This window comes from Sus scrofa, chromosome 8, assembly GCF_000003025.6.
Source record: "Sus scrofa isolate TJ Tabasco breed Duroc chromosome 8, Sscrofa11.1, whole genome shotgun sequence".
In the NCBI taxonomy this organism is placed as follows: domain Eukaryota; kingdom Metazoa; phylum Chordata; class Mammalia; order Artiodactyla; family Suidae; genus Sus; species Sus scrofa.
The window spans coordinates 109221326-109240125 of record NC_010450.4 but is presented as its reverse complement, the minus strand read 5'-3'; the positions used below and the strand labels follow the sequence as shown (position 1 = coordinate 109240125).

General features: G+C 39.4%; 1 long non-coding RNA gene across 1 annotated transcript in view; it reads left to right on the top strand.

Annotated features, from left to right (window-relative positions):
• Positions 1 to 18800, top strand: part of LOC102167944 — an 82494-nt gene that overhangs the window by 44765 nt on the left and 18929 nt on the right. The window lies entirely within an intron of this gene.

Sequence of the window (18800 nt, the reverse complement as noted above, 5' to 3'; positions counted from 1 at the left end):
TATAGTTTTTCATAGTATTCTCTTGGTGTATGTGTTTGTGTTTCTGCTGTTATCAGTTGAGATTTCTCCTTTTTCATTTCTTAATTTGTTTATTTGGGTTCTCTCTCTTTTCTTCTTGGTGAGTCTGGCCAGAAGCTTGTCAATTTTGTTTACCCTTTCAAAGAACCAGCTCTTGGCTTTGTTGATTTTTTTTCCTATTATTTTTTGAGTCTTTATTTTATTTATTTCCTCTCTGATCTTTATTATTTCCTTCCCTTCTACTGACTTTAGATTTTTTATTTTTTTTTAAAATATTTTATGTGGTACTTTAGGTTGTTCATTTAAATTTTTTTTTTTTTTTTTTTGAGGAAGGCATATATCGCTATGAACTTCTAACAACTGCTTTTTGCAGCATCCCATAGATTTTGTATGGTTGTGTTCTTGTTGTATTTTGTCTCAAGGTATTTTTTAATTTCCTTTTTGTTTTCTTCACTGACTCATTGGTCTTTATGTTGTTTAGTCTCCATGTAGCTGGTTTTTTGTCATTTCTTTTCTTGTGGTTGGCTTTTATTTTCGTGCCATTATTGTCAGAGAAGATGCTTGAAATAATTTCTTTACTCTTAAATTTGTTGAGGTTAGTTTTGTGCCCCAGTATGTGGTCAATCCTAGAGAATGTTCCATGTGCACTTGAAAAGAATGTATACTCTGGTTTTCTTTTGAAATAATGTCTGAAAACATTAAGTCTAACTGTTGTATTCTTTCATTTAGGATCTCTGTTGCTTGATTTTCTATCTAGAGGATCTGTTCATTGATGTGAGTGGGGTGTTAAAGTCTTCTACTATTATTGTATTCCCATCAATTTCTCCTTTTATGTCTGTTAGTATTTCTTGTATGTATTCAGGTTCTCCTAAATTAGGTGCATTTGTGTTGACTAGTGTAATATCTTCTTGAGTTGATCCTTTTATCATTAAATAGTGTTCTTCTTTATGGCCTTTGTTTTAAAGTCTATTTTGTATGATATGATTACTGCAACTCCTGCTTTTTGTCATTTCTCTTTACATGAAATGTTTTTTCCATCCTCTTACTTTCAAATCATGTGTGTCCTTTTCCCTAAGATGGGTCTCTTGGAGGCAGCATGCTGTGGGCTCTTGTTTTTTAACCAGTCTGCCACTCTGTCTTTCAACTGGAGCATCTGGTCCATTGATATTTAAGATAATAATAATAACTATTATTATTATTATTATTATTATCATTTTTGTCTTTTTGCCTTTTTGAGGGCCGCACCTGCAGCATATGGAGGTTTCTAGGCTAGGGGTCTAATCAGAGCTGTAGCTACCAAGCCTTCGCCAGAGCCACAGCAATGCAGGATCCGAGCTGTGTCTGCAACCTACACCACAGCTCATGGCAATGCAGATCCTTAACCCACTGAGCAAGGCCAGGGATCGAACCTGTAACCTCATGGTTCTTAGTCGGATTCATTAACCACTGAGCCACAACGGGAACTCCTTAAGGCAATTATTGATACTTATGTATTTATTGCCATTTTAAATCTTGTTTTCCAGTTAATTCTATGTTTCTTCTTTGTCCTTTTTTTCTTTCTTTCTTTCTTTCTTCTTCTTCTTCTTCTTCTTCTTTTTTTTTTTTTTGGATTGATGATTTCCTTTTATTTTATGCTTGTGTCTTCTTCTTTTTGGTTTTTGTGAATCTGTCTGTTGTTTTGATTTGAGGTTGCCCTATTTTTCAACTATGTTAACCACTTCCTGTATCTGCTTGCTGTAGACTGATAGTCATATAGGCTCAAATACATTAGAAAAAAAGAGTCTACATTTTCTTACTTTCTTTCCCCACATTTTATGATTTTGATGTCCTTTTTTTCCATCTTCCTGTTTACCCTTTTGCTGCTCCTTGTGTTTATCATCACTTTCATCACTTTCACAGTTTTTTTTTTTTAATCTGTATACTGGGTTATTTATATTATTACTTTCCAATTGTGATTTCCTCCATCCTATATCTTTTTACCTCTTTTCTATTTAGAGGAGATCTCTGAATATTTCTTTTAGAATACACTTAATATTGCTGTGTTATTTTAGATTTTTCTTTTCTGAGAAATTCTTTATTTCTCTTCCTATTTAAATGATAATCTTATTGGGTAGAGTTTTCTCAGTTGCAGCTTTTTCCCCTTCACAACTTTGAATATATTTTGTCACTCCCTTCTAGTCTGCAGCATTTCTGTAGAGAAATTAGCTGGTAGCCTTATGGGGGTTTCTTTGTAATTAACTCTTTGTTTTTTCTCTTGCTGCTTTTAAATCCTCTCTTTAATTTTTGCCATTTTTATTATAATGTCTTTGCATAGGTCTGTTTGGGTTCATCTTTTTCGGGACCCTCTGTTCTTCCTGTTTCTGGATATTTATTTCCTTCTTTAGATTTGGAAAGTTTTCAGGCATAATTTCTTCAAATATATTTTCAATATCCTTTTCTCTTTCTTTTTCTGGGATCCCTATTATGTGTATATTGGTGTGCTTTATGTTATTCCACAGATCTCTTTTATTGCTTTCATATTTTTATGTGGCTTTCTGTCTGCTGTCTTGCTTTCTATTAACCTATCTTCCAAGTCACATATTCATTCCTCTACATTATTCATTCTGCTATTCATTGTCTTTCGTCTCAGCAAATGAATTTTCTAAATTTTTTTGGCTCTTCTTTTCTAGTTCCTTTTTACAATAATCTGCATTTCTCTCAACAACCTTTTTTAAATCCTTCAGTATTTCATTGACTCCTTTTTGAAGTGAAAAAGTCTGTTTCATTGTTTGCTCCTTCTGGGGAAGTCTCCTGTTCTTTTAACTGGGAATAGTTCCTCTGCATAGTTCCTTTGGGAATAGTTCCTCTTCATTTTGCTTATATTTCTCTTACTCTGTTAATTTAGGGGAAACAATCTACTCTAGTCTTGGAGATTTATTTTTATGCAGGAGCATCCCTGGGTAGCTTGTATGGGTTTACTTTTTTTTATGTGAAGGCTGTTTTTGGTTTGGATGATATTCTGTCTTTCCTCAGCATTTGTAGGCCATTATCTCCTTGATGGGGTGTACAGTTACATGGCCTGCATGTCCTCTCAGGGAGGTGGGGGAAATGGGCAGTGCAAGGTCGTAGGACTCTCCACAGTGGCAGTGGGTTGTGGGGCCCTCAGCAGGAGTGGCAGTGGCAGGCTGCATGCACTCTGGGAGAGGTGGGCCAGTGAGCAATGCCTGGTTGCAAGGCCTCCACTGAGGCAGTGAACCTAGATGGTAGGGATGGCAGGTAGTGCTCAGTTGTTGAGCCCTCAGTGATGGCTGCCTGTGCCCACATCTGGGGTCTGAAATGTCTATGCCATGCCTGCCCCCATAACCCATGCAAGAGGTGCCCTGCTAACTGAGAGCCCGTGCAAAGAGATAAAGAATTTCCTATGGCAGTCTCCAACCTCCCCATTCCCCGACAATGATGCCTTCCTTCTCTCGCAGGCCGAGGCCTTCTTGCACACTCCTGAGGCTGTGGCTCAGTGGTAATGAGCCTCCCTAGTTTTCGTGAGGATGCAGGTTCCATCCCTGGCCTCGCTCAATGTGTTAAGGATCCAGTGTTGCCATGAGCTGTGATGTAGTTTGCAGACATGGCTCAGAGCCTGTGTTCCTGTGGCTGTGGCGTAGGCTGGCAGCTGTAGTTCCAATTTCATCCCTAGTTTGGGAACTTCCACATGCTGCAGGTGTGACCCTAAAAAGCAAAAAAATAAAAAAATAGTGAGAGTGGGCATTCTTATCTTTTTCCTGATCTTAGAGTCTTAGAGGAAAAGTTTTCAGCTTTTTGCCATTGAGTATGATGTTGGTCTGGGCTTGCTGTATATGAATTTTGTTATGCTGAAGTATATTCCCTCTGTATCCAATGCATTGAAAGTTTTTTTTTAATCATTAACGGATATTGAATTTGTCAAATGCTTTATCTGATCTATTGAAAAGATCGTGTGATTTCTACCCTTCATTTTGTCAATGTGGTATATCATGTTGATTGATTTTCCTTATGTTAAACTTTCCTTTGAATTAATCCCATTTGATCTTAATTTATGATCCTTTTAATGGATTATTGAATTTGGTTGTTAATATTTTGTTGAGGATTTTTGCCTCTTTATTCATCAGTGATATCAGCCTGTATTTTTCCTTTTCTCGTGGTGTCCTTGTCTGGTTTTGGTATCAGAGTGACACTGAGTTTGGAAACATATATTCTGCTTCTTAGCCTTCTGCATTCTTAGAAGAGTATGAGAAGGATTGGTATTAATTCCTTTTAAACTGTTTGGTAGAATGCACCGATGAAGCTGTCTGATCCTGGATTTTTGTCTTAGGAGGTTCATCACAACTCCTTAATGGCTCTCTATGTGTTATATATAAGTTCTGTTATTTCTACAATACATGATATTGCATGACTCTTGCTATCTGCTACTTTTAGTAGATTCACTTTCTGGGAGAAAAATACTAAACCACCATCCTCTCTAGTATTATTTCCTGATACATTCCTTGCTCTTCCTTTTTCTTTTTCTTTTTTTTTTTTAAGTTCCCAGGCTAGGGGTTGAATCGGAGATACAGCTGCCAGCCTATGCCACAGCCACAGCAACACAGGATCCGAGCTGCATCTGTGACTTACACTGCAGCTTGGGGCCACTGGATCCTTAACCCACTGAGGGAGGCCAGGGATTGAACCTGCATCCTCATGGATACTAGTATGGTTCTTAATCTGCTGAGCCACAATGGGAACTCCCCTTGCTCTTCTATTTTTTGCTCCAGCAATATTGAACTTCATGTAGGTTTCTGAATGTACCAGTGACATTTTCATCATTCATTCCTTTTCATATATTGTTTCATCTACCTGAATCTCTTCTTTAGTTCTCTTAGCAAGCTTCTATTAAAATGTTTCAAATTTTAACATATGTATCCATTCAACTGAAGTTTTAGATAATTGCCTTGCTTAAACCTGACTAAATCTAACTATTGATTTTCTCAACACTAGCACCTACACCGATGAATATGACAGGAGAAAAACATTTTGTTATGCTGACCTATCTCATATTTTGTGACCACCTACTCTAGTGGGTTCTCAGAACCTCCTGCCAATTCAACTACATTTTCTTAGACTGCTCCCTTTTCTTGTCCTCCCTTCCCCAACAATATTTCCTACCTTCTCCTCCCCATGCAAAAGGCTAATATCCCCTCTTTCATACTTATACTAAACTGGGGATTTTGCTTCCTATTTAATTGAAAGAGTAGAACCAAAGAGAAAAGAATTTCATGCTGCCCATCCAAACCCATCTTGTCTGTAGTGAATTACTATTCTCCATTTTTCCTCCTGTTACATAAAAGGTCTGCCAGTGATCCCATGTAAGGCAACCCTTTCTCTGGTGTACTGGATCCCATATCCTCTCAAAGACATTGCTCCTACAATTGCATCCTCCTCAGTCCTGCATCATATAATCCACAGATTCAGAAGCTCATGAACCACAAGCACAAGAAACACAGAGAAAATGCACAACATAATCAAACTGATATGGTTATATTTTAAAAATCAAACTTGGAATTTTGGCAAAATTTCCTCTTTTTAAAATTTCCTCCTATTCTTCTCCTTCTATGGAGATTCCAATTATACATGTATTAGACTGCCTGAAGTTGTTCACAGCATATTAATATCCTGCTCATGCTTTTTCAGTTTTCCTCTCTATGCTTCATTTTGCATAGTCTCAATTGCTTTGTCTTTAAGTTCATTTATTGTTTCTTTTGTGGTGTCTAATGTGTTATATAATGCCATCCAGTGTATTTTAATCTCTGACATTGTAGTTTTCATATTAAAAATTCTTTTTGGATCTTTTCCTATATATATTTGAATATTTCTACTTAGTGTGCTCAAATCTTTCCTCTGCTTTCTTTTTTTAATTTTTTTTTCTTTTTGATCTCTTTTTGTCTTTTTGGGGCTGCACCTGAGGCATATGGAGTTCCCAGGCTAGGGGTCCAATTGGAGCTATAGATGCTGGCTTACACCACAGCCACAGCAATGCAGTATCCAAGCCATGTCTGTGACATACACCACAGCTCACAGCAAAGCTGAATTCTTAACCCACTTAGGGAGGGCAGGGATCGAACCCACACCCTCATTGATACTAGTCAGGTTCATTAACCACTGAGCCATGACAGGAACTACTTTCCTTACTTTCTTGAACACATGAAATGTAATAACTGCTTTAATGCCCTTGTCTGATGAAATACTGATAAATTAGCATTTTATCATCTTTATCCTCTCCGGATCTATTCATTTTATTGATTTTTCTCCTTATCATGGTTTGTGTTTTCCTTCCTTCTTTCCTGGTGATTTTTATTGTATGCCAGACATAGTGGATTTTACGTTATTTATTGCAGGGTATGTTATGCTCCTGTGATTATTGAAATTTTTTTTTTCTCCTGGGTCTCATTTACGTTACTCGATTCTTTTGTGGTTTGTTTTTATAATCTGTTAGGTGGGATCCAAAAATCCTTCAGGACTAGTTTTCTCCCACTATGGGGACAATGCACTTTTGAATACTCTATTTGATGCCTGTGAATTACAAGGATTTCCCTCTCTGGCCAGTGAAAGCATAAACTATTCCCAGCCCTATGTGACCCCCTATGATTTGCTTTCAGGTATTTTTTTCCTCCCAGTCTTGCTAATCATTACTCAGCTGAAGACTCAAGGAGGATCCTCTGAAAATCTCTAGAGCATTCTCTATGCAGGTCTCTTCTTTCTGGAACTTTGTCCTGTGAACCCTTCTTGCTTTGATTTCCCTGTTCTCCCACCTCCTCCTCAACTCAAGTAATTCTTGGGCTCCCATCCCCGCATTGTGTTAGAGGCTGGAAACTCTCCAGGCACTGAATTGGGTAATCATAGGGTGTCCTTTATTCCTTCCTGTCTCTCAGAGATCAGTGTCCTGTGGCACCTGATACCTAATGTCCAAAAACCCTTTTTTTGTTTGTTTTTTAACTTTTTTTTTTTTTTTTTTTTTTGGCTGCACCTGTGGAATATGGAAGTTCCTGGGTCAGGGATTGAATCCTAGCCACAGTTATGACCTATGCCACAAATGTGGCAACACCAGATCCTTAACCCACTGCGCTGGGCTGGGGATCAAACCTGAGCCTCTGTAGTGATCTGAGCTACTCCAGTCAGATCCTTAATCCACTGTGCCATAGTGGAAACTCCGGTTTTGTCTGTTTTTAAAATTGTTTCAGGTAAGAGGGTAAATTCAGTCGCTGGTACTCCATCTTTGTATGCTTAGAGTAATTTTGGATCCTTGACTTCTTCTCCCCCTTCCTGCCATCCTCCAAATGTCATATTCATACAGCCAATTTCTGTGTTTGGCTGCTTTTTTTCCTCCCTAGTTCTTTCCAAATATATTTTTCATCTTATCATATTTATCAATGATAACCTTCATTTTGTCCTTGTCCTACATCTAATTCTGATATCTACTTGTATTCATCACCATTAATGTATTGGAGGAGAGTGGATTCCAAATAGATTTTGTTTTGTGAAATCTTCAGGAACATTACCACATTTCTGATCAATTACTCCACACTCTTTTCTTACTTCCTCTGGGTCAGAAGTTCTTAGTGTGACCCAAGAATATCTGAGGGGTCCCTGAGACATTTTCAAGGATTGTATAAGGTCAAAACTCTTTTCAAAATCATGCTAAAGTCTGAATTGCCTGTTTTATTCTCTCATGAGGGCAGTAGGGTTTTCTAGATGCTGCATGGTGTATGGTGACCTCATGCTCTAAGGGTTGAGGGGTGATGTGCTTGTATATTATGTTTGAAAACCTTCTTAGTTTTAATTTCAAATTTGGTAAATGTTGATAAACATAACCCACATAAACAATAGCTTATGAGGCTGTCAATGAATTTTAAGCATATAAAATGTTGAAAGACAAATGTTTGAGAAACATTTCTCTAGGTTTCATAAAGTCATCCTTTTAAATTCCATTTTTAAAATCAGCAATTTCTATTCTATTTTTTAGGGATTTCTTAATTTATAATGTTTACTATTAGATTGAATGCTGCCTATAAGCTATCCATTTATCTGGTCTTCTTGAAAAGGAGACAGATTTTTTTTTTTTTCTTTATTACTGCAAATCCTGGTGTGAAGGTTAATTTCATGTGTTAACTTGACTGGGCCATGGGATGCCCAGATATTTGGTTAATATTATTCTGGGTGTGTCTGTGAGAGTGTTTCTGGATGTGTCATTTGTATTGGTAGAGTCTGTGGAGCAGAGGGCTCTCCCTCTATGTGGGTGCGCCTCACTCAATCAGCTGAAGGTCTGAATAGAATAAAAAGACTGAGCCTCCCTCTAGTAAGAGGGAATCTCTCCTGTCTAACTGCCTTTGGGCTGGGACTTCAGGTGGTCTTTTCCTGCATTCCAACTTGAATGGAAACATGGGCTTTTCTTGGGTCTCAAAAGTTGGTAATGGCAGATCACGAGCCTTCTCAGTCTCCATAATTATGTGAGCCACTTTCTTACAATAAATCTCTTTATATGCATATATCCTTTTTTTTTTCCCCTCTAGAAAACCCTGACTAATGCAATCAATAGAACAAAAATAACGAGAGGAAGTTTCAAAGGATTTTGGATCCTATTGAGTGTTTATAGTCGTTTCCACCAATTTGTAGTTTCCAGACTGATAATCCAGGCTGAGTAATTCTATCAGGATTTCCTAGGCCTGTCTAAAGGCAGTTGCTAACCCAAATAATATTTAAGAACAAAGTAATATCTGGAAAAATAGATGTGTCAATTTTAAAGGGCATGATGAAATGAAAAAAACAAAAACAAAACAAAACCAAGAACCCAAGTAGGAGCCTAAACAGCAAGGGCCATGTGTAGGAAGATCTGGAGATAAATGCAATGGAGTAGAAAGAACAAGTATTTCAGAATGAAAGCTGTGAATAGTAAGAGTGTTCTGGAGCTTCCCTCCTCTGTGGTAACTTGTCCTTCCCCTGTGGTGACCAGAGCAGAGCATGGTGACTTAAAGGAGCTTCATTCAGATGATTGGACAGTGGAGCATCCACTAGACACAAAATTAGGAAACTGGATTTAAGATAAAATTTTGCCACTGAGTGAGCTTGGATGTGTAATTTAATCTCTGATAATTTCTGCTCTATAAATCATAACTGTGAGGCTAAAATTAAATGGATGACTCACTATTTTTCTTCTCTGGTGATTTCCCTAAGGAAATAAGGATCTGCACAAAAAGTTAGCTACAAGGATGTTCATTACTTAATTGCTGATAGAAGAAAAAGAAAAAACCCATACATTTCAGCAATAGGGAATTGATTAAATAAATGGTATATCCTTTAGGTAAACAGTTCAGCGTGAGGTCACTAAAAGTAGCGTTATAGAAGCATATTGAAATGAAATTTGATGATATGCTAGTGAGTGTAAAAAGCAGCTACGGAAGAGAATTTATAGTATACTCTTGTTTCTGTTTTATGTACGTAGTGGAGAGAACTGAACATCCATTTTTCCTTCCTGCAGATGAAGAATGAGAAGAAAAGATCTCAATATTTCAAGCCTCTCTTGTGAAGTCATCAGTAAGGGTTATAAGGCTCTGTAATTTTTCTAGTAAGCTTGAAGGAGAAATAGGAAGGAAACAAAATCTGTTGAGAATGAGAAAGGCTGTTGGTGATCATGAGGCAGCTCGCAAATGTCGCAAAGTGCTTTCTATGTCTTAGAAGCATTAGTATTTGTTCTTAGGGGTGTGTGTGTGTGTGTGTTCATGCTCTTAAAAGATATGTTTAAAAAATAATAAAAGGAGTCAATGTGGAGCACAGAGATGAGATTCACCCAAAAGAGAAACATAAGGTGTCATGCTGCTGACATCTGGAATTTCATAAACCCTCAATCTTTCATTCCCTCTTCCCTTCTTTCCTATCAAGTGGCATCCTAGCATCAGCATAGAAATCACAGAGAAAACACAATGCAGATGACCCTTGGAGGATGTGGGGTTGAGGGGCACTGACCCTTTATGCAGTGGAAAATCCTTGTGTAATTTTGGTTTCTTCCTATAAGGGGCTCCTTGGTATCTATAATTCCACAACTGAGGATTCAAACAGCAGGGAACCTGCAAAAGCGTCCCATTTACTATTGAAAAAAAGCCTGTGCATAAGTGGACCTAATAGTTCATGCATTGTTCAAGGGTCAGCTGTACAAGGCGAGAATGCTTCTCCAGCCTCAATGTCTCAAACCCCTGGGTTGGCTCTTAGAGAATGAGTAACAAGTTGAGTGGTGAAAGACCTCTTTCTGTGATGTCTCCCCAAAGTAGGGTGTGTTTACTTGGTATGTTTCAAGGAGGTTCATGGCCATAGCATGAGTCAGAGGGCAGGGGAGCCAGGTTGAGGACGAGGAAGAAGCCCATGGCAGCAATCTCCTGGCATAGGTCTCTCTCCTAGGACAATATTTATCAGAGCTGGTGACAGGGTAGGCATTTGGTCAGTATTTCCTTCTGTCCTTGTTCCCTGCCTGTCAGGACATTTCGTTTTATTTTGTCTTCCCCATTCACCACCTCTAATTGCCTGCCCAGCGCCTGTTCACCAGCCCAAAGTGCTTCGTTTTTCCTGTCTGTCTGTCTGTCTGTATGCATGCTTACGTATGTTCAGTGTTTCATCTTGTAGCAGTGTGGTCAGAAGGTGGATGAGCTAATTTCTTGCAAGATGAATGAGCGTGTGAGACTAATGGTCACTTTTCAAATTTGTTTTCTTGGCCCTGCACCCCAGAGGGAATCCCTCCGTCCTCGTGTGCGTAATAGGGAATCTAGTTCTTTCCTTTGTGGGTGAAGAGGTGCTCTTGAAAATGCTAAAAGAGCAAATATGAGGAAGGTTCAGTCTGAGAATTAAAAGCTTTTGTAAGAAAGACCATGATGACTAACCAACCCCATCTTCAGTGATAGATGTCTCTGAGTCACCTCTGTTTGCAACAGTGACCCTGATAAAAAGGATCATTGCACACATAACACCCCTTCATCACAAGTCAGTTAGCTGAGCACTTCTTCCCACACGACAGCAAATTGTTGCTCCAGACTCTGTGGGAACAAGTTCTGGACACGAAGTGTTTGTTCTTTTGTTCACTTTGTCGAGCAGAATCCAGTGGGTGGATGGTGAATAAGATCGCTGATGTTTACTTAGTTGTTACACCCCCCCCCCCCGGCACCACACCCCACTTTCCTACTTTTTTATTTTTTAGTAATAAAGAAAAGCAAAACCAAAGAAAATTACTAAATGTGGTTTCAGGCACGGAGTGATCTTTTTTTTTTTTCAGTGAAGTTAGGGCAGGGCAAAGAGGGTATCTGGAGGAGGTGGGATGCAGTTCTGGCTTAAATGCCCTTTATGGGGCTGGAGTTGCTGGCAGAAGAACTCCAAATGGAGTGAAATGACTAAACTTTCCCAGTCCCAAGGATTATGTGGTGGGAGAAGCCCCCCAGCACTGACCTAACTGGGTACTTCAGGAACATAACATAGGACAGAATGCGTCTGTGGATGAGATGTCGAATTTGGAGGAGATGATGATGGTTCCTTTTCTTTTTCTCACCATTCTCGTTACCTGCATAGAAGAGCAGCTTTAAAGGGGAGGACAGGATCAAAGATTTTTGACTTCCCCGATGTACTTACTCTACCAGAGAGTGTTGGTTCCTAAACTCTTTATTGAAAAAAAAAAAAAAAAGAAAGGAATAGATCCAGTCTCTGTGCAGGTCTCCTCTCTTTCCTGAATGTCGTGGTCTAAGGGGAAGTGGCCCACCCCAGCTCTGGGGTAGGTCCTCATCAGTCAGAGCTGAACAGGGTATGACATGTGACCTAGTTCTGAGGGGTCGGGGTAGGAGAGAGAGAGTAAGAACTTTTCCATTGGATGCTGTGCTGTCTGAATGTGATACTAGGAACCATGCCATGTGTTTTGGGACCTTGAGGTCTTTTAACTTGGTTTATAAAATTTACACCCTTGAAAGGGCAAGCTGAAAACTAGAAAGAACCTGGGTCCTTTTTTATGTTGCTGAGTCACTGAACTTATCAGATTGTTTCTCCAGGTTGTTTATCAACCCTAGAACCAATGCATCCATCTCTTGTTCTGTCAAATAATGCATTCTCCTTGTTAAGATATATATATATATATATATTTTTTTTTTTTTTGTCTTTTTGCCATTTCTTGGGCCGCTCTCGCGGCATATGGAGGTTCCCAGGCTAGGGGTCTAATCGGAGCTGTAGCTGCCAGCCTACGCCAGAGCCACAGCAACGCGGGATCCGAGCCGCGTCTGCGACCTACACCACAGCTCACGGCAACGCCGGATCTTCAACCCACTGAGCAAGGGCAGGGATCGAACCCGCAACCTCATGGTTCCTAGTCGGATTCGTTAACCACTGCGCCACCACGGGAACTCCGTTGTTAAGATATTTGAAATTCAGTTTTGTTCCTTGCATCCTAAAAAAGTTCCACATTTGTACATTGATGCTGAAATTTTTTTTTTTTTCCTGCCACATCTGTGGCATATGGAATTTGCTGGGCAAGGGATCGAATCCTCGCCACAGCAGGAGCCACTGCAGTGACAATATCAAATCCTTAACCTGCTGCACCACAAGGGAGATCCCGAAAGTTTATTCTGTAACTATAGCAAAGTCTTTTTTTCCCAAGTTGTTATGATATAGGCACTTTACAACCCTTGGGACTCTGAGGCAACTGGGCTGGGAGGCTAAACTTTTCTAATTGTAAAAGGGAGAAGAATTCATTAATTTATTCATTCAGCTACAAATATTTATTAAGCACCTACTATGTTCCAAACACTGTTCTAGAGCTGAGAATACATCATAAGCAAGAGACCCCCAAGTCCCTGCCCTCATAGATAAAATGAAGACATAATATGTTAAATAGTAATTGTAGAGAGAGAAAAAAACAGGGAAGGAGTATATGCAGTGTCTTGTAAGGGAGTCTTGGATTGAAATTCACTAAGAAAGTGACTTAAGTTTGCAAACAAACAAGTGAAGGACAGCAGCCATTTGGATTTCTGAGGAAGAGGGTTTCAGCACAGAAAAAAGCAAGTGCAAAGGCCCTGAGGTGGGAGCATTCCTACATGTTCACAGAAGAGTGGTGAGAAAGGTAATGGGGAGCAGTATCAGGTCCAGCCTGAAAGACCAGTCTTTGGACTTTGGTTTTTACTCTCAGTGATGAGGGAAACTACTGGAGGGTTTTGTGCACAGAAGTGACATGCTTTGACTTATCGTGACAGCTCATTCTAGCTGCTGCATAGAGAGTAAATAGAAGAGCGATTAGAGCAGTAGTTGAGAATGCAACTAGGGGGGCTACTGTAATAATATAGAGAACATGATGCTGACTTGGCCCAAGGGAGGTGGCAGAGGCCGTTGTGAGAAGTGGGTCAGGTTCTAGTTATAATTTAGAGGTAAAGATGATGGGATTTTGAATAGAGGAATTAAGGAAGACACCAAGATTTCTGGCCTGATCAAAGGAAGAACTGAATTGCCAACTCTTGAGAAATGGAAAGAACTGTAAGGAGGATGGGTTTTGACATAGATGATCAAAAGCTCAGTTTTGGACATTTTATTTTGAGGTGCCTCGTAGATCCACAATGGAAGGCAGTTGCATCTACAAGTTTGGAGTTTAAGAGAGCGATCCAGGCTGGAGATATATATTTGAGAGTCATTAACATAATTTAAAGCCGTTAAGATTGGGGGAAAATTATCCTGGGAATGGGTAAAGACAGAAAAAAAGAAGAGTTGCAAAGTTTAAAAGTCAAGTTCATGAAAAGGGGCCAATTAAGAGATTGAGAAGGAGCATCTAGAATGGTTGGAAGAAAATTAGGCAAGGGAATTGTCTGAAAGACAAGAGAAAAATGTTTCAAGTTGGAAGCAATAAACTGTGTCAAATGCTGTTTAGAGATGAAGTTAAATGAAGAGGGAAAATAGATCCATGGACTTAATGACACGGTGGTCATTGGTGACTTTGGGAAAAACTGTTTTGTGGGTTTGTGAGGGCAACCAGAGGGGGCTTAAAGGGAACGAGAGGAGAGAGATGGCAGACAGCAAGTCTAGGAAGCCCTTTCAAAGAGTCTGGCCAGCAAGGAAGGAGATGGGGCATTGGTGGGGGGATCCAATGTAGAGGAAATGATTCGTGATGACAAGGTGAGGTGGGGAGATTTGCTAGAGCAACACCTGCTAGCAAGTGTGAGTGGGTGGGGTGTCTGCCTCTGCAAAGTGCATGAACTATTCATCTGTAGCAATGAGAGAAGGCAGCAGCATGGTGGGTAGACAGAGATGCAGAGATGGCTTCAGTTCTTGCAGTGACGTCAGAAGCCAGGTCCTCAGCTGAACCTGGACAGCAGAAGATGTGTTATAGCTGGAGAAACAGAGTGCACTAGTTCTAGGCAAGGGGGAGAGAGAATGGACCAGGGCAATACGTGCGATTTGGGCAGCGTGGGGACCCACATGAGGAGGGGACCACCTGTCTGTGGGTCCTGCGCGCTCCTCCAGCTGCATGATTATGAATGTGTACCCCAGGTGGACCAGGGGATGTAACTGTGATTGTGGCCTGCCAAGCGAGGGAGAAAGGAGCAAAGGAGCTTTTGTCGAAAGCTGATTTAGATTATACCCAGGCTACGCCACGTATTAACAACTGAGTCAGACTTTTCTGACTTTATGGTGAATCACTCAACTTGCAAAGCAGTTTCTAAGCATCTAGTTAGTGATTGAATATTGCTAGGATTTGTATAAATAGTTCACAATTTATCCTGCCCCACCTATATAAAGCCAGTAGTAAAAATTATCTGACAGGGTTTGGCCACTCGAGACTTAGAGGATGGGATAGAATAAAAGCATTTTTATGAAAATAACAGCTGATTTTCCCTTAATAAACCAAACAGTACCTCAGAGAAACTTTGTGCTGTGGGTTCATTTTTGTAGATCTCAATTGTCTTGTTCAAATGAAGTCAAAGTAATTCTGGTTATTTAGCTGGAGGGGCCGAACAGGATGCGGCTGCCTGGGGAGTAGGGTTTAGGGATGTTAGGAGCTTCCCCTCTGCAAATTCCCACACCTGTTCCCAGAGGCCTGAGATGCCCTTGACTTTAAGAAGAGGCCAACACCTCCGTGTCCACAGGAGGAGCAGCAAACTCAAAGGAGGGAAGCCCTTGTGTGTGTGAGGGGGGCGGGGGAGGGGGGACTGCAGAGCGCTCCCTCCCCCCACTGAAAGAGGCACTGAATTTTCTGACTATGGTAATGAGTACAGGACCAGTGTGGCAGACTCTTAAAATTTTTCAAATGCATTTCGCCAGAAATCATGACTTTTAGTATGTACTATCCAATTTTAAAATGGTGACAATACAAAAAATAAACAAAAAAACCAAATGCTAAAAACATTTTTTTTCAACTGCACCAAAAGTTTCTGACTTCTGTTGGAAAGCATTAAAAACCTTTCAAATGCAGATCCTTCTAGGATAAGAGTAACACTTCATCTCATCAATATTTCCTACTAGAGTTTGCAGGAGAACATTTCAGCTTGTGAGAATTGTTTTGAGAGAAAAGCAGAAATAGGGTAAATACTTTGTGCTACCGTCTCAGGCCAAGGTTGTTTATGACTGCTTATTGTTCAGATTGTGCACACATGGTTTAGTTTGCTGATCTTCATTATCTTTTTCTATATATTCTCACTTTCATCAGACAGAGATCATGTGAACAGTGAAGTGTTTGTAGAAGACAGAATTTTAATGAAATCAAAGATTGTGTTCTGTCTTTACCTTGACATTATAGTTTTAATTTATACAGATTCAAAACTTCAGTTATTTCAGATTCCTTGAGTTTTCCTAGAATATAGTGATTTACTCCATTTCATTTTCCCTACTTTCAGCTACATGACTTCCTCAGTATTTCTCATTTTGCTGCTGAGACATTTGAATATGAATATATCCTTAGCAATGTCAGTAAACCTACAGAAAGCTCATAGCAAAACGAGGGTTGCATACTCCTGAGTAAGGAATAATTAGAACAACGGGAATATGAATATCAGTGATTAGAGCAATTATAGCTGTGACTATTTGCTATTATCCGCCAAATAGTATTCTAGGCACTCTGTCCCATTATCTCTAGCCCTCACAGTATCCTTATTACTTGGAATGTTTTCCTTCTCATTTTCTAAATATGAAACCTAAGATTCAGAAGGAAGAGCTAACTTGTTCAGAGCGTCAAAGGCAACAACAACAGAGCCAAACAAATCCAGGACTCTCTGACTACACCTTGAGTTTCCCACTTAATTCAACAATTATTAATAATTTCTCGAAGTTCCCGTTGTGGCTCAGCAGGTTAAGGACCTGATGTTGTCTCTCTGAGGATGCAAGTTTGATCCCTGGTCTCGTTCAGTGGGTTAAGGATCTGGCACTGCCGCAAGCTGCGGCATAGGTCGCAGATGTGGCTTGGATCTGGTGTTGCTGCGGCTGTGGTGTAGGTAGGCCTGTAGGTGCAGCTCTGATTAGACCCCTAGCCTGGGAACTTCCATGTGCTGCAGGTGTGGCCCTAAAAAGAAAAAAAGAATTTCTCCCTTCCTGGCCCTCATGTGGGTTCACAGATAGAGACACACACACACACACACACACGCACGCAGATTAGAGCATTAGAGGTCTGCTAGAAGCAGTGATGTTCTAAATTGAATTTCAATGAATGTATAAGAATTAGCTTGAAGAAGTAGGGGAAGGTTAAAGAAGTAGGGGAAGAATATTCTAGGTTATTAACTAAAAGATGTGTGGTGCTTTTAATAAAGTGAAAGAAGTTGAATACTTTTGTACTCAAGTTCAAGTTGAGTAGCAGGAGATGAAGTGCTTGCCTATATATTGGAGATGATAACACAGCAGTATTATATGGTCAGCTTTGGGTGAAAAATGGAACCTAGCAGCCATGAGAAGGATGGAGTGGAGGGCGTATTTAGAACATGTTAGGACTCTTAACTACTTTGTTCTCAAAAAATTTTTCCTAGGAGAGACTGTTATTTTCTACAGAGAGTAAATTGTACTTGGTGATAAGAGCACGTTATTCTTAGATGGAAGCTCAGTTCAATAACTTCCTTATGTCAAAGGTAAATTATGTACACATCGCAGGATGTGTTGCCATTGACACTAGCCAGGGTCCTATATCCTAAATAAATACCTCCTAAGAAATAAAGATGGACGCATTGTCAGCAGAAATCACAAATTTATTAACTCTTAAATATATCAATCAGTCATTTACCATTATGGCAAGAAATATATACAGTGTCCCATGGTAAACTGCAGTGTTTCAAAATGATAGAAGATAATAAATGTGTAATTCAATTGTGGTGGAGAGAACAAATCACAAATTCCTCACATCTGAGTGCGGAAGACAAACTTGATCTACGGTAATACTTCAACACCACATGCTAAAAGTGTAAAAAAAGAAAAAAAAAGAAAAACACTCTATACCTAGTCTTTAAAAATACATGTATGCCACGTATAGCCGCTTCACAAAAAGGTAAAGAAATTAAAAAGGGAAAAATGAGGCCATTACTTTTTCACAGATCTCATTGGCAGGTTAACATGGCTCAATACATTTACTGTATATATTTATTTAAATATATATTGTTTTATATTGTGTAATAATTATCAGAAAAGCTTCAATCCATCTACCATACATCCACTAGCAACAATAGCTAAAGTGATTAGTAATCAACACAGAAAGATAAAATGAGAGAAAAGAGGGAGGGTTTTTTGTTTTTTTGCTTCTGTTTTAAAAATAGGCTTCTGAGAATTGTGCATTACTATTGTTAAAATAATGGTGATGAAGATAATCATGCACTAGAAAGCATTTCAGGGAGGAGAAAAAGCCTCACAGAATTGCATCAACAAAGGAGAAATGAGAAGCACAAAGAAAACAGGGACATTTCCCTTTTCCTTTTTTTAAAAAAAAAAAAAACCCTGGAAAATGCTAACTCAAAATATTACTCTGACACATGAGAGAAGCTGTCAAAGCACAAGTCACGAAGATCAGTTCAAAACATTTAGGAGAATGGAAAACGCTCACAGGCCTCTCTCGGTTCCGAACACTAGCCAGTGATTCAGGAGGGGCAGAAGGATGTGCATTTGCACAAAATCCTGATCCACGGCCAATCTGGTACCTCTTGGCAACTGCCCCTGTCAGTAAGACACCGTGGGTACAGTGGGAACCCACTTTTATAAGTTTAAATAATTCTAATGCCTCCAACACAGTTAGGATCCCTACGTCCAAAGCAGAATTAAAAACCTTTGAACTCTTCTTAACGTCATTTTTTGTGGGCCCTGAAGATGATCAAAAGTACTAGTTTAGCCACCTCTTAGAGGCCTCAGTTTCATTCTGCAAATTTCACTTTTCTCATATACCAGCAGATTTAAAAAAAAAAAATGAAGAAAAATATAAAAGGAAGCAAACAAAAGTAGTAAATAGGCTGAAATGGAAAAGAGCACAGGTTTGAGAAAGAAAAAATTCAATCCAGCGAATTTCACCAGAGCAGTGCGAGTATACCCTAAAGTGATCAAACTCATCAGTGGTGTGAGTTTTTCCAGTTTACGTAGTTTGATCAAAAAACGATATGACTTTAGATAGTAGAACAAACCGACTGATTTTCGCATCCACATTCTTAAGTGATTCTGTCCACATATCAACCCACTTTAATCGTTAAACAGCAAGAAAGCTTTCCGTGAAAAACCATCCATTTCAACCAGGATCACATCAGGTAAATTTTTTTTTTTTGCCTTTTTTTTTTTTT